The following is a 15373-nucleotide window of genomic DNA, read 5'->3' as shown; positions in this document are numbered from 1 at the left end:
TTAGTGGAAACAGCACTGCAAGGCCAAGCATCAAACTAAAGCATCTTTGATCTAGAGTTTAAATTAATTTATAAATATTTTCATTATTTATTCTTCCCTGCTATTGGCACTTCTGAGCTACGACAGGAATTGTATTGGTTTTGTACTAATCCGAGGAACTTTTCCGTATCCGTAAGTGGTCATTGACACAGGGCTTAGTCGTAGTCGTAATCGCGGCTAGAACAACGACTTGGGAAAAACTTCCAGTTCACACGTGTCTCGGAGTCTCAGTCCCAGGCGTAATAATCAATTTGGATCAACTCAGGAATAATTAAGCCTAGGTTTCAACCAATCGGAGACTAGTGGCAAGAAATTTAATAGAAATGGAAGGTGAGCATGTGATACGGATGTGGGATTGCATAGAGGTTGACTTTCTTGAAGAACTTATTGTGCATATAGAGAGAAAAAGGTTTCTGTATGATATAACAGAGAAACTTCTCAAGAATACTTCGATGAAGCAAAATGGATGGGAGGTAATTAGGAGGTCACTTGCTCAAATTAACATACAGGCCTTCATAGCTCCAATTTCAGATATCACTTGGGGTAATTGCTCGGTAGAGTAAAAACAGCTAGTCTCAGCGAGAGGAAAAGCTTGCAGAACCCTTTTTTAGAGTCGTGTGAAAATAATGTCATTTCACTTGTTGATAAATTCCTATCAAATTTATGCCAGTATTCTTTGATGCAATTAGTTAAATCCTGCTGGTGTGTTGGTCAAAACTGAACCATTATTACGCCTAGTGCTGAGACTCTGATACCCATGTCAACGGGAAGTTTTGCCAAGTCGTAGTCGTAGTCACGATTACAATTACGACTAAGTCCCTTGTGCATGTCCACTAAGGGGATTACCCAAAACTGTATCCTTCCCAATGATTTAGTCAACTATTAATGAAAAAACAAATGGATTTTATAGTTTATGTTAAAGCTCTTAAATTTTAATGTTTGATGAAACCAAAATTTGTCTTTTCCTTATTGCAATGGAATTAAGACCTGTATATGAATTAAATATAAAATAATTCAGGCAGCCATACTTTGTAATGTCTTAGCAATTTTTGAAAACGACATGCCAGAGAAACAACGTGCCAAACCCTTTACGTCAAAAAATTTCAGGATCCTAGAATGCATGGGCTTTCATATTTAAATAGTTACGGATAATTCTCCTGTTGTTTAAGCTCAATGACGAAGACCAGACAATTTATACCAAACTGCTTCAGATTGTTAAAAGTAATAGGCTTCTAAAAATTTACAAGGTGTTTTCTTGTATTTGATCCACGTAAAATTTTATTTAAATCGTTTTAGCTTTTTGATATTATAAAGAACCAAAAAGGATAACACTTTTTGGGAATGTTCAATATCACTATAGGTATCAATTTTAACCCAAGAGTTGTTCTTGAGCAGCTCATGGGTCCCAATATGACTGGACTTAAACTACAAGTTAAGTGTATTTACCTTTTTTAGAATAGATGGTAGGAAATAAAAGTATGCCATATATATATAGTACCAGAAGCCCGATGGCTTCACCGCCCGACCTCGGCACTCGGCACGTGGCAAGCTTCTTTACATGGATTCTCATTGTCGCTTGTCTTCTAACCGCGGACAATTTTAGCCTTTCCTTGATGTCATGACGCCACCAAGGTTCGCTATGGCCACTTTGTGAAAAATACGAAACAAGCTGGGCCTCGGCAAGCTACTTTATATGGATTCTCATTGTCTTTGTGACCTGAAATGTCAATGATACAATATATACAATTATTTCAATCGTTTAATTAATTGAAAAAGAAATATAACTCTAATAATAAGACATTTTGCTGGCAGTTATCAGGGCTTCCTTTCACACTTCATTGTATGTTCGTCGTTCATTTTCAGAACGTGGCGGAATTCTTAAGCTAAGTCGTTTTTTTACACAAGGAAATGCCACGTATAACATACCATGATAGGAGAAATAATGTCGACGCCAACAAATCGAAAGTTTAGCCTTATGACTATGTATAGTAATGGCAAATGCGGATCGAAGTGGAAATTAATGTCACTGAACAGTATATCCAAGTTGACCTTTAGTAGAATCCACTGTAACTCAGGATATGTAAACTTCCTTTCCTGATTTTTCCGCAGCGATTATAGTCGCCTTAATTATGTTGTTACATAATTCAGTAACAATAAGATGGGTCCCCTTACACATCCCTTCAGAAATGTATAATTTCTGCACAAGCATAGCTATCGTATTTTTCTTTATTTTTAAACCATGCGGTGGTAAATCTTCTGTTTCAATTGAATTGAGGAATTCTGGAGTAAATTCATTTCCTTCTTTTTCTTTATCTTTTATATAATCGTAACTTTTACACGATTTATATTCTCCTGGGAGGCGATCGACAATTTTTCATATTTATTTTAAAAAGTTTCGCATAAGATTTTGCTAACAGCAGCAATATTTGTAAAGTTTTATTTGACAAAATATCATATTCACTCTTAAATTTAATTAGATAAGCCAAAATAGAATTAGAGATGCATTCTGATTTTTTTTCTTTTTTAAAGAAGTATCACAAGATAATTTAATCAAGTTTTCTTTTTTGTTACTTGTTAATTCAAATCTGTCATCTTCTTCGTCAGTAAAATGATTCTGTATCCACGGATATTTTGTAAAATCGAAATTATAAAACTAATTCAAGAAATAACGAAGGTAGGTAAGGCACGATCTTCTTCTGCTGACTTGACAAAGAATTTGGCTATATCCAAAACATTTTCATCATTTTTCAGAGACTTGCGAAAGGGGTCTGGTAGACCAGATTTTGACAGCAACAGTTCTTTTGCACTTAGAATGTCATCTCTACTGAAGAATTCCACAGCACGGCATACAATCAGCTGGTTTTTTATGCCAGCGAGCAATGACCTCGACACAAAGTTCAATACCGCATTCCAAACCATATTATTTTCATCCATTTTCACTGCTAATCAGGCCGCAGTAAAAAGTCCGAAAATTAGTGCAGGGGTGAGCCAAGCTCGTAATCAAGCGTCAGTTAATTTGGAATAAATTGGTCACTGAAATAATCCGAGTTTAAACCACTGAATTAATGCAGGTTTAAAATCCAAAAAAAATATATTCACTCCATGCATCATTTGGGCTCTATGCAGATGACCTAGTAATCTGGAAATCAGGCAGAAACGTCACTGATTTAGTCAAAGATCTTCAACAAGATATCGACACAATCTCTTGCTTCTCAGAAGCATTAGGTTTGTCTATCTCCACTTCGAAACCCAAAGCAATCCTATTTACCAGACAGAGAAATTCAACCGTACCAAATATAGTCGTGAATAACTCTAATATAAACTATGAATCTTCAGTGAAGTTATTGGGAATTGTTTTTGATTCCAAACTAAGATGACATGATCACATCAAATCACTCAAGAAGAATATAATCCAGAAACTGACCCTACTTAAACGACTCGCTAATTCGAAATGGGGCTCATCACCTAAAACAATGATAGATTTTTATAAAGTTTATATAAGGGCATAAATGGAATATGGTATTCAAGTTTTTGCTAATAGCTCGCCACAGATTTTTAACATGTTGGAGTCATTGCAAAATTCTGCAATCCGTATTGCTCTGGGATTTCATAGGCATACTCCAATAATTAAAATGAGAAACCTGTCGGGGATCACCTCTTTGGAAGAAAGAGCTTTGCTTCAGAGAAGAAGATATTTCACCAGAATACAAGCATATGGTAATCAACATTATGTATACCAGAAAGTCTTTCATAACACACCCTCTATGATTTCGGTATCATCTACCTGGAATCTTTTTGTAAAGGAGTTTTCAGAGTGGTCTTCTCAGTTGATGGATAATTTTCCCTTTGTGGATTCCCCACCATGGGAGATGGCCCATATTGAGTGTCACATGAGTATGCTAAAAAAGAATAAATCCTGCTATTCAGCGAAGGAAGTCGAGATAATTTTTAAAAATTATGTGAATACACATTTCCCCCATTATATGCGTATGCTAAAAAAGAATAAATCCTGCTATTCAGCGAAGGAAGTCGAGATAATTTTTAAAAATTATGTGAATACACATTTCCCCCATTATATGCCTGTTTACACTGATGGTTCTTTTAAAGATTCTAAAGCTGGGGGAGCTGCCTGTATCCCTGATCTAAACCTGAAAATTTTTGCCCCCCTTGCAATTAATTCATCAGTACTTTCGGCTGAATTATTCGCAGTTCGACTTGCATTAGATGCTTTAAGTGAGCTTGGGACCTCTTCAAGAAATGTCTTGTTCCTGTCAGGTTTCCTTTCATCAATTCATCTTCTCAACAAGATAAATTATCAAGCTGATGATTATGACCTGAAAAATATACGCCAAAAGATTGGATATCTGTTCTCGATGGAATGTGGCATTTCATTCCTTCACATTCCTAGTCATAAAGAAATCGAATATAATGAAATGGCAGATAATTTGGCAAATAAGGCTGCTGAGATCCCTCTGGCAACAAATTTGAGAACAAAGAATTACAGAGATGTTGTTAGAGCTAGAACAAATATTACTTACCAGCGATTTTTGTACACTCCTTTCGAGTCTAAGGATTTTAATATGATCTACTATAAGTTAAAAACTGGAACAATTTTACTTAACACTGATCTTTTTAAATGGGGAATCCACCACACCCCACTATGTAGAAAATGCTTTCAGACGGTGGAAAATGCTCAACATGTGCTGTTTGATTGCATTCCAGGAGATAATGATTCCAGGAGACTGAGGAATTACTGCCATCAATTAAAGATCCCCATAACTTTTGATGCTCTCATCAATTGCTCCCTATCACATGAATTAGAAGCTATTATTTATAGGTTGATGATATCAATCCTGAAAAGACGCCATTATTACTAGCAACACTTTACTTGGTGTCAACCGGCAGATTTTTTTTCTAGGAATATTGCCAGAAGCTTCCAATAGTCAGTGGAGGTTTTCCTGTATTGTCTAAGAGGTGAATGGACATCATACTGATCCACAGACCTCACAAACATTAAGAAGAAGAAGACTCCAAATCTACGTCAAGTTGAACCATAGCAAATATTACGAAATAAAAACTGAATTACCTGCTGTCATTGAATTAATTCAAGTTCACAGCAACAGGCTTTGAAATCCAATAAATCGAAAGAGGTGTTCGCACTTGGAAGCATGTCTTCCGTGGTAAAGATGGAAGGATGTCATAAAGAAAGATTTAAGGGAAATGGGAACTTCTTGAGAGCGTCTAAAGAAGGAGGCATTGAATAGATTACGATGGAGGAGGAACATGTGTAGCTGTATTGGCCTCAGGTGGCTTGGTGCTGTAGCGAGAAGTAGTAGTAGTTAGTTGCAATTTCCGACTCAACTAATCTTTCAATTCAGAATAACGGATGCGCTCAGTAGAAATATTTCAACGCTGCTTTTGAACTGTTTTGACGTATAGACTTGCAGCAAAAATGGAAAAAAATTGACGGATCACTCAAAATCACCGTTTGTGACTGAAGTCGCTTCAGTGGGAACCCATTTTTATTTTAGACATAAATATGTAGAGGGACGTCACAAATTTACTTAAGAAAGTACTAGCAATTTAAAACGAACAGTGTCTTCTGATATGTTGTTTAAAATATTCTTGAAAACTGGTCATCAAATAAATGTGTCTCTTTCGAAACCCCAGCCAAAAAGTGCATGATACAGAGTTTTAAGTACCCTATCTTCGGATGTTAAAAAAAGGTCAGGCAGCTGGGTGTCTTTTGGCGATAAATGATGACCTTAGTGGGTGCTAAAAGCCTGAGAAACAAGCAGAAACACCAAATTGATTGGTACCAACGAGATTGTCTCAGCTGGACGCCTGTATTGCCTAAAATTTGATTTGTAGTCGAAACAAATGTCTCCATGAAAAGCTAGCTGCAATCTAATTATAGGATCGCTATAATTTTACAGATGGCTCTATCGCTAGGGTATTACAAGAAATTTGAGATCAAAGACCAAAAGATTATTAATTTTTTTTGACAGGGCAGAAAGAAACGACGATTTATGACTCACCTAATATCTGTTTTAGTCTCAGGTTTAATCTCCAGCAATTTATTTGGTAAAATTTTAGTTAATTGACTTCTTGCTATCTCAGAAAGGGTTTAGGTTAGGAAAATGAAACTTTCAGGGATAAATCTACAGACTAAAGTATGTCTTGGGAAGGTATTTTGAAGCAACTACCTCCACTCCTTCTCCCTCTTGAAAGCTCTGACCTTTGATGACCTTTAAAACTATGTGTGTTATAAAAGTAAAACCTTGCAAAACAGATCTTCTGCTTAATTGAAGTACAAAGCTCACGGAGAGAACGTTCCAACTTCTTCTCAACTCGTGCTGTTCCACTGTGGAATTCCCTTAGTGAAGAAACAGTTCAGTCCAAAACTGTTGACAACTTCAAAAAAGCAATTGACCGAGACTGGGCAGCGATGGAGTGGAAACTACACTGGGAGGCCAGTGGATCTATTCAACGGAACTAGACAACGCACTTCCACCTCCATCACTCAACCGGCGAATCTACAGGATGTTCACCCAACCTTATTCGCCGGCCAGTGCGATTTAAGGTAATTTAAGGTAACAAAATTGTTTTCAGCTTCCTAACTTTGCTCAATCCTATTTTATCAGGTTTTAAAGATATGCAGCTACATTCCCAAAAATTTTGAAAAAAACATTGATATGGCTCAAAATTCTACTCAAATAACAGGAATTGCATTTTCAGAACTACAGGCAGAAAAAAAGGAACTGGTAACTTAAAATTAAGGTAAAATGTTGTTTTGTCAAAATTTCAATAGGTATAGACCTGTCATTTAGGCAAATTTCAGGACCCTCTAAAGGGAGAAAGAGTGGAGATGGGTACTTTAAAATACCATCCCAGGACATACTTTAGCCTGTAGACCAATCCCTGAAAGTTTCATTTTCCTAATCTAAATCCTTTCTGAGATAGCAAGAAGTCAATTAACTAGAATTTTACCCATTTATTTCAGTGTATGTTTACCCAGGAATTGATAGCATTAAGATTCATTCATGAAAAGATCAAAGGTTTTTTTTTTTCACTTCTTTGCAGATGAATGTTAGTCTAGGTCTATGCTTCTGTTTTGAACTGTTTATTATTTTGGGTACTATGTGTGGTATCCTTTATTTGGCCTATTGTCTAAAAAGAACCATAACATAGGCCCAATAGAGATTTTTAAATGATATAGGTCCAAGGTAATGAGCTTGCTGCTTGGCTCCTATTTATTTAATCTAGGGATAAAACCTTGGATGTGGCTTAAAAATCTACTGAAGTTGGTATCAGTTAAGCTTTCCCACCCTCAAGAAAGGCAACATTATCTCCTTTACAAAAGCTAGTGTGCAAATTTAGTGTATAGGCTATATGAAATAGCCTATTCTGAATTAACAGGAATAAGATCAAGAGTAGTTACTTTTGATTCGTTTTTGTGTTCTCTTTTAAAATAGTTATAAATTTATTTTCAAATAGCCCCCTTGACAGTCCATTTTATAGCCCCAGGAACAGGCTTAGGCCTATTATAAAACTTAATTTGGACTTCCCATGGCTACAGGGTCTTAAGGAATTGTTCAATAGGTTGTCCTTATCTGGGCATTCATTGCTATCAAACCAGCTAGATAAGGTAGAGTTGAACCTCCTTTAGAAATTGTGCTTGTAATATTCTAGGTTATGATCTGACATCCCAGTTTAGCCTCAATCAGCATTGATAAAGTCTTGACCAACTCATTTTTTGAAGGCTTTTTGGGTTTAAGGTTGGACAATGGCCTTTTATTGCCAGTTCTAGAGTAAGATTGAACAGACTGAGAAGTATTGATGCCCTTGTTGGTAAAATTATATAAGTTCATGTAATTGAGTTAATGAACATACCACATACCTCATGTAATTAATATAATGAACATACCACTCAATGCCCTTTTTTGGGTATTGAGCCATTCAATGTTTAACCTAACCTAAATTAACCTTATTATAAATAATTTTAGCACTGAGAAAATATAGCATTATTTTTTTAAAAACAATAGAAAAGGATAGCAATGAGAAAATGTAATAGGCCTATTATTTTGTCAAAATTTGACCAATAAGTCATGCTTTAATTAAAAATTCCTCATTTTTTAAGAGCTCAAAAAGTGATTAAATTTGAATTGGCAGTAGAAGTGATTTTATATATGTAAAGAACAAAAAACAAAGACATTGAGTAGCCTAGTATGTTCACTTTGTTGGTATGTCAATAATATTAACTGTCATGCATTTACTCAAATTGTTTAGAATGCAGGACTAGGGCTTTATTTATGATGCTCTCAAATACTTTTCATACAATCCATAGGAGACTTTAATGTAAGTAGGCTAATTGCTTGCAAGGTCCTCTGCTCCTGTTGTGTTAACAACTAAGAAGCTTTCTGGCTTTATTTTAGCCAGTTTCTGATCATTTAGAAGTGAGAGATATCTCAAACATTGTTGTGATTGATTCTGCAGTGTATTACCCTTCATTACCTTAAATCACATCTTCTAGTGACTAAGGCTGAAGAACCTGTTGATGTTGCCAGGTAAAGTTGATTTGATATTCATCTCGCAGTTCACAATTAGATCATCACTATATACATATATACAAGACAGTTTGGTTTCATTTGTTGGTTGTCATTAGATGTATTGCCAGCTGGGTGTGTTTGAGGGATAAAAGAGGGGTGGCAAATAATAGACCCTGCTGGATGATACTGGTTTGTCCCACTGCATCTTCAATGACTTGCTGCTCTAGTCATGGTCAACACCAATCTTGAAGCTCTCAACTGATCTGGCTGACATGGTAGATTTGCTGAGTGAATTCCACAGTGGAACAATGCAATTGGTGAAGAAGTTGCACTTCTCATGCTTTCTCCTAAATTTTTGATCCAGTTTTATAGGATTTCCTTGGGTTCTGGTATATTCACTGTGAGCAAGAATGGGCTTAATGGTGTCACTGGTCATCATCTTAAATGCAAGGATGACAGCTTTCTTTCTATGGTATGTTAGGGTAGGCCAGTCAAGCTTTTCTAGTTATTGCTTGTAGGAGATTTGTTGTTTGGTAAAAAGGAGCTTGGTTGCTCTACATTAGACCTTTTCAAGTATCTCCATGTCACACTGAAAGTGCAGGTTGGCAACCAGCATGCCAAACTCAAGATAGCAATGAATAAGGGCTGTGTAAAGCTTCTTGATAACTCTAGGCATTTGACTTGTCACTGAACACTTGATCAAACTGAGGACCTTCTTTGCCTTAGCTGCTTGGTTCTGACTGTCACTATAAAATTTAAGCTTATTGTCAATGATTGCCCCAAGATCACACTCATTCTTGGCACTCTGAATGGGCATATTAGCACCTGCAGAGTCAATCATGTGATAACCATGACAGGGGTTATTTAGACAAAGATGCAGGACTTGAGTCTTTTTGCAGAGAAGAGCAATTTTCTTTTGAGGCTGCTGGACCAAAGAGTGTAGAATTGTCTGTATACTGTTCCAAGCCATTCTTGACCTCCTCAGGAGTATCATTTACGTAGAGGTTAAACAGTGTTGGGCCTAGTTTGGTCCCTTGGGTGACACTACTCTTAATCTAAACTGATGTGGATTAGATAAGGTCACCTCTTTCATCATATACAGTGACAATCGATTCTATCTGATATACTGACAGCTTGATCATCAGGTAGTGGTGAGACATTTTATCAAAGGCCTTAGCTTGATCCAGTAGGAACACCTCAACTGGAAAACCCTGCTCCAGCAGATCAGTTATAGATTCACAAACTTTTAACAGTCTTCAGTGTTGGCTGCCAGGTTCAGCAGTTCTGTTGGCATCAAGCTCTTTGTGCCTTTGTTTGATGTCCTCCTTACTAGGATTATTGCTAGCCATTTTTTTTTGGGGGGGGGGAGGAGCAAGTAACTTTACCACCTGTTTTTTTTTTAGTAATTAGCATAATGTCTTTGTTGAATATGTTATGTAAAATCACTGCACAGGTTGGTAAAACTGCTGTATTTATCAACCAAGATTAAGATTTTGTTGTATGTCATATCATTATTGTCATGCTCTTTATTTAGCCTAACCAAATGAAACATTGTGGGACCATCTGTAAAATCATGGCAGGAGTCACTAAAACTGGTGCATGTACTGACAAGTTCAAGATTCCTGTAGAAAACAATTCAGTATTTTTGTGATCTTTATTTAACTGAGCAAAAAATTTAGTAGAGGTGAAAAATTGTGGCACTTTGCACCTTGATTTTACCAACTCATTATTTTGTTTATCAAGTACCCAAGAACATGAGGGGTATCCCCCTCCCTCTTATGTGACAGCCCTGGTCTTTACAAGTAACAGGCATGACCATTGGCTCTGGTAGAGAGAGGGGTATGTTGGTTCTGGATAGTGCAAAGAAAATGGTACCAAAGATGGAGTCCAAGAAGTTTGCTTTTGTATCTGTTAATTTTTTAATCATCTTTCATTGATCTAGGATATCTTGTCTGAATGGATTAGCTGCTAAGACATGGCACAATAATCTTTGGGTTTAGTTTTGAGTCAGCTGTAATTGTCTGTTCATTGTCCCTCCCAACATTTTAAGTCAAACTTCTTAGTTTTTTCTATATTTCTTGAACATGTCATGATGGTTGTAACAAATGCATCTTACAAACTTGGTCCCTGTTCTTTTCTTTTACTCATTGCTCCTTTTACTTCTGTGTGTATGTATATAAGTGTTTAGGTGTCAGAAAAATACATTAATGACTATATTTTTCTTTTCAGCATCTAAAACCTTCTTAATTTTTCCTAGTTTCTTTTGATGCTCTCACTTATGACTATCCTCCCCCTTGACCTTGAATAGGTCCTGCTGTATTTGTCCAGTATCCATGTAACATCTGTTTATCTTAGTCCCTTTTTCTTTCAAGGAAATCATTAGCAAGTCAAGCTTTTCAGATAGAAATTATTTTGCTGTATCTCAGATTCTTAAAAATGTTCCTTGTTACTGCATCATTGCAATAGTATTTTTTTAACTTGTATTTTCAAACTGTTTATAACTATAATTTTTAAAAATATGCATGATTTTCACTCATTAATGATTCTTTGATAAAAATTTGTCCATATATTACCTTGAATCTGATATTCTCTCTGTATTGTGTTACCAAGCTCCCTTTTGTACTACCATAGCTGAATTAAGTTATGATCTTTCTAGTTACTCTATCTTTCCCTCTCATTCTTGTACAACTTTTGCTTTTTTTAATTGTTTGACAAACATCTAATGCAAACTTGCAAATTCCATTGAGCCCCTAAAGAATGTGGATTCCTTGTGAAAATTTGGGCATTTGCTTGTATGGTTGATTTCTAACTGGATTGTTTTTATTTTATAAAAAAAGTGTAGCTCAAACTTGCTTGTGATTTGTAACACGCAAAAAGCCATAATTTCTTTTCAAATCCACCCCTGTTTTAAATCTGATATTGTTGTTGGCATTTGTATTCAAAAATTTTCAATTTTGTATGATGTTATATGGTTTAGTGATGCATCAACAAATACATGCTTGAATGCAAATGTCCTTTTACATGTGCACCAAATATCAATCAAACCACCTTGAAACCTGCAGAATTTTATATGGACTAACAAACTGCAGGTCAATATGTTGTGAATAATAAATTGTTGATATCAGACAAAATTGCAACAGAATAAGATTATCATTAATAACAACAATATACATACAAGAGTAAAACAGTCCCCATACAAGAGGATATTTTGTACAAAGGATTTAATCTGTCTTGTAAAACTTCTAAAATGGATAATTAAAAGAAAACAGTGCAATGGTATCAAGCGCAAGAAACCCAAGAAAGATACTGTATTGTGTTTAAATAGTTGTGAATAGTTCCATTTCCAAAATTTGTATGCAGGGTATCTGCCAATTAGTCCTTTCACCCCTTTGACTCCAAAAAGTATATTCAGGTAATCAGAAATCCATCATCCTCGTCTGTAACCAAGTCCTTGAAATAAGCAAGTCTTCTGGTCAGTTAATAATCAATAATCCCAATTAAAGTTCTCGATTCTATTGATGGGGTTGGTTTTTTCTTTAGCACTTTCATTGAATATATTATTTCGTTTCATGCTGAAGAAGAGAGGCAATTGACCTCCCAAAATATTTGTTGTTTGTTTATTCAGTATTCTTGTTTGGCCTTAAAAATCCCATTTTGATTGTTTCTATTTTTTTACATTCTGGCTGGCCAATGTGGTCTAAGAAATTATCTTTAAATAAGGTTATACAATTACAGTGCAACATGTGTTATACAATGATCTTATGACAACATGATTACCATTAGCCAAGTTATACCTATGCTGTCAATTTCATCCCTGTAAATGAAGGATTGAATCATGCACAAAGATGGCTTCTTCTCCTTTTCTATTGGTAGATCTATCTTGTTGCACTTGTAGCCAGGCATTTTGATTTTCTTAAACTCCTGAAAATCGGTCTCTTGTAGACAAATAATCCCAATTTTACCATTAGATATATATTGGATAAAATCATCAAGTTTATTTGAGTTGAGATGTACACAAATCCACTGAATTATCTTTTAAAGGGACAAAAATATCACTATTTTTTTATTTTTTTTTTTCTGTGAGGTAATGGAGAGCCTCAAATTGGTTGCAGATACTAATAATATCAAATTCTATTCCTTCAAAAAATGTTTTCGGGAAATAATATACAGCTTTTTCTCTCAGAATGGTGGACTTCAGATGCTGAGGAATGCCTGTTTTGGGAAAATAAAGGTGACTGAGATCAAGTACTGTATCAGTTTGGATGATGAAGCATGACCATTGGCAGATATTGTAGCAGTGGGAATTACATATGGTGAAGGTACAAAGTTCATTTCTTGACCATTCGAATATTATTTACTAGTTTTGCAGCTTACTTCTGAAGGGGGGAAATTTGAACCAGAAGAGATTTAGAGCTAGTCAATGGGTGTCCTGTGGTGGCGCAGTGGATTTGACCTTAGCTTGGTAATACGGGACCCAGAGATCAAATCATGCTGCAGCAATGCACTGCACGCAGGGACCATAGTAGTCAAGAAGCGTTGTTAATCTGATACAATACAATACAGATAGTCAATGGGCATTGCCTTAAATTACAGCTTGGAGCAATCTAAGGATTTTTCCTTGCAGAAACTCCAGAGTTGGTAGTATATGACGTATAGTTGAATATGTAAGCTTGACTAGTGGTTTGATGTCGCTGATTCAAGTACTTCCCAGTTATACATCCATTCTTTTGTTGACCATTTGTTGTCGAGATGGTCCTTAAAGCTGTTTGTTGTTTGGGCAGCTATGGTATCTGGCAGTAATTTGTTCCAGAGATTGGCAACAGGGTTGGTCAGAAAATGGGCACGTTGCCACTTTGAGGCGAAATGCCCGGATAACCGCTAGTTATGTCCCCTTGTACGTGAGTCCTGAGACGCCAGAGGAAGGAGATCAGGAAGTGCCTTTGAATTAATAAGTTTTTGAACCAGAATGGCATCACCCCGTCTTCTTCTATAAACCAGAGTTGGGAATTTCAGCTTACATAGCTTTGTAGGGTAAAGGAGTTCATGCAATCCACTCACCATCTTAGTGGATCTTCTCTGGACCTTTTCAAGAATTTTGCAAGGACTATACCTGTCTCCAACCTTTGCCAAACAAGCCCTTTATACAAAAGGCTCGGAATTTTAGAAAAACAGGAAGAAATTGTTCTTTTTGTGAGTTAGCTGATGCTGCTGCCTTCTTTGGATGAGTGCTAAATTTAAGATGCTCAGCAATTACTCCTAGGTCATGTTCTTCTAACACTGGAGAAAACTGACCGTAAAGAGAGTAAGTTGTATTGATGTTCTTGTATCTAAAGTGTAAAACATGGCATTTTGACACATTGAAAGTGAGTAGCTAAGATTTCGCCCACATGCTAAGGAGATCAAGGTCTTTCTGAAGTTGGGAAGTATCCTCAAGAGTGCTAGCTGGACCAATTGCCTTGGAATCATCAGTATATAGCGTCATCTTGCTTTTAAGCGCTAGAGGAGCATCGTTTATGAAAATATTGAACATGGTGGGGCCAAGCGCACTACCCTGTGGAACCTCACTGATAACAAGCTGAGAGGAGGAGAGGATAGGATTGCCATGTGCATCAAATAGTCTTACATGGTGAACACGATTCCTCAAGAAATCCAGAATCCATTTAAGAATTTTTTCCTCCAAACCAATAGATTGTAGCTTAAGCTCAAGTCTCCTATGACAGACTTTGTCAAATACTACTACTACTATTACTAATAACTCACCGCAGCACTAAGCCGCCCGAGGCCAACACAGCTACGCACGCTCTTCCTCCAACCTAATCTGTTCAAAGCCTCCCTCTTTACACCCTCCCAGGAAGTTCTGATTTCCCCCAAATCTTTATTTATGACATCCTCCCAACCCAGAAAAGGACGACCTGCTTTCCGTGTAGCCCCAGACAGTTGACCAAAAAGGACAATCTTCGGTAATCTGTCATCCTTCATCCGTAGAACGTGCCCTAGCCATCTCAACCTTTCTTTCATTATAGCCCCAGAAAGCGGGATTGAACCACACTTTTCGTACAACCTACTGTTTGAAATACGGTCAGTCAGCCGGGTACCCAGAACAGTCCGTAGGCAATTTCTCTGGAAAACATCTAGTAAATTTTCATCTGCTTTTCGGAGTGCCCATGCTTCAGAGCCATATTTGACCACTGTCATCACTGTAGCTTCCAATATTCTAATCTTGGTTTGTAGGCTTATCTTTCTATTCTTCCAAACTTTTTTTAACTGTGAAAAAACACCCTGAGCTTTAGCTATTCTACTTTTAACATCTTCACTGCTCCCACCATCTTTACTAATAATACTACCAAGGTAACTGAAGCTCCCAACCTGATCAATCTTTTCGTTACCTAATGTCACCTGTTCATCTTCACTTATTCCTAGCCTTAGTGACTTAGTCTTCTTAACATTAATTTTCAAGCCTATTTTAGCACCCTGAACTCGTAAAACCTCTAAAAATTCATTCATTTTGCTCACACTTTCATCTAATATGCTTAAATCATCAGCATAATCTAAGTCCAGGAGCGTTCTTCCTCCCCATTTGATTCCATGGTCTCCAATTGCCTTTTCCTGTGCTCCTTAAGACAAAGTCCATCAAAATGATCCATATAAAGGGAGATAGAACACAACCCTGCTTAACTCCTGATTTAATACAAAACCAGTTGCTAACCTCATTTCCTACCTTAACCGCAGCACTATTAATTCTCGTACATAGCGCAAATCACTTTAATGTATTTTTCTGGTATACC

At 36.5% G+C, this 15373-nt stretch overlaps 1 long non-coding RNA gene across 2 annotated transcripts in view; it reads left to right on the top strand.

Moving 5' to 3' along the window:
- The first annotated feature begins 5828 nt into the window (after window positions 1-5828).
- Window positions 5829-15373, top strand: part of LOC136034287 (uncharacterized) — a 48853-nt gene continuing 39308 nt past the window's right edge. Inside the window, exons 1-2 of one of the 2 annotated variants that reach the window (XR_010619156.1) lie at window positions 5829-6099; window positions 12787-12907. This is a non-coding gene — a long non-coding RNA (uncharacterized LOC136034287). The remainder of the gene's footprint in view (window positions 6100-12786; window positions 12908-15373) is intronic. The other variant, XR_010619155.1, reaches the window with a different exon arrangement.

This window comes from Artemia franciscana, chromosome 2 (genome assembly GCF_032884065.1).
Source record: "Artemia franciscana chromosome 2, ASM3288406v1, whole genome shotgun sequence".
NCBI classification, from domain to species: domain Eukaryota; kingdom Metazoa; phylum Arthropoda; class Branchiopoda; order Anostraca; family Artemiidae; genus Artemia; species Artemia franciscana.
Note: the sequence above shows the minus strand (reverse complement) of the source record. Positions and strands in the feature narration are given on the sequence as shown.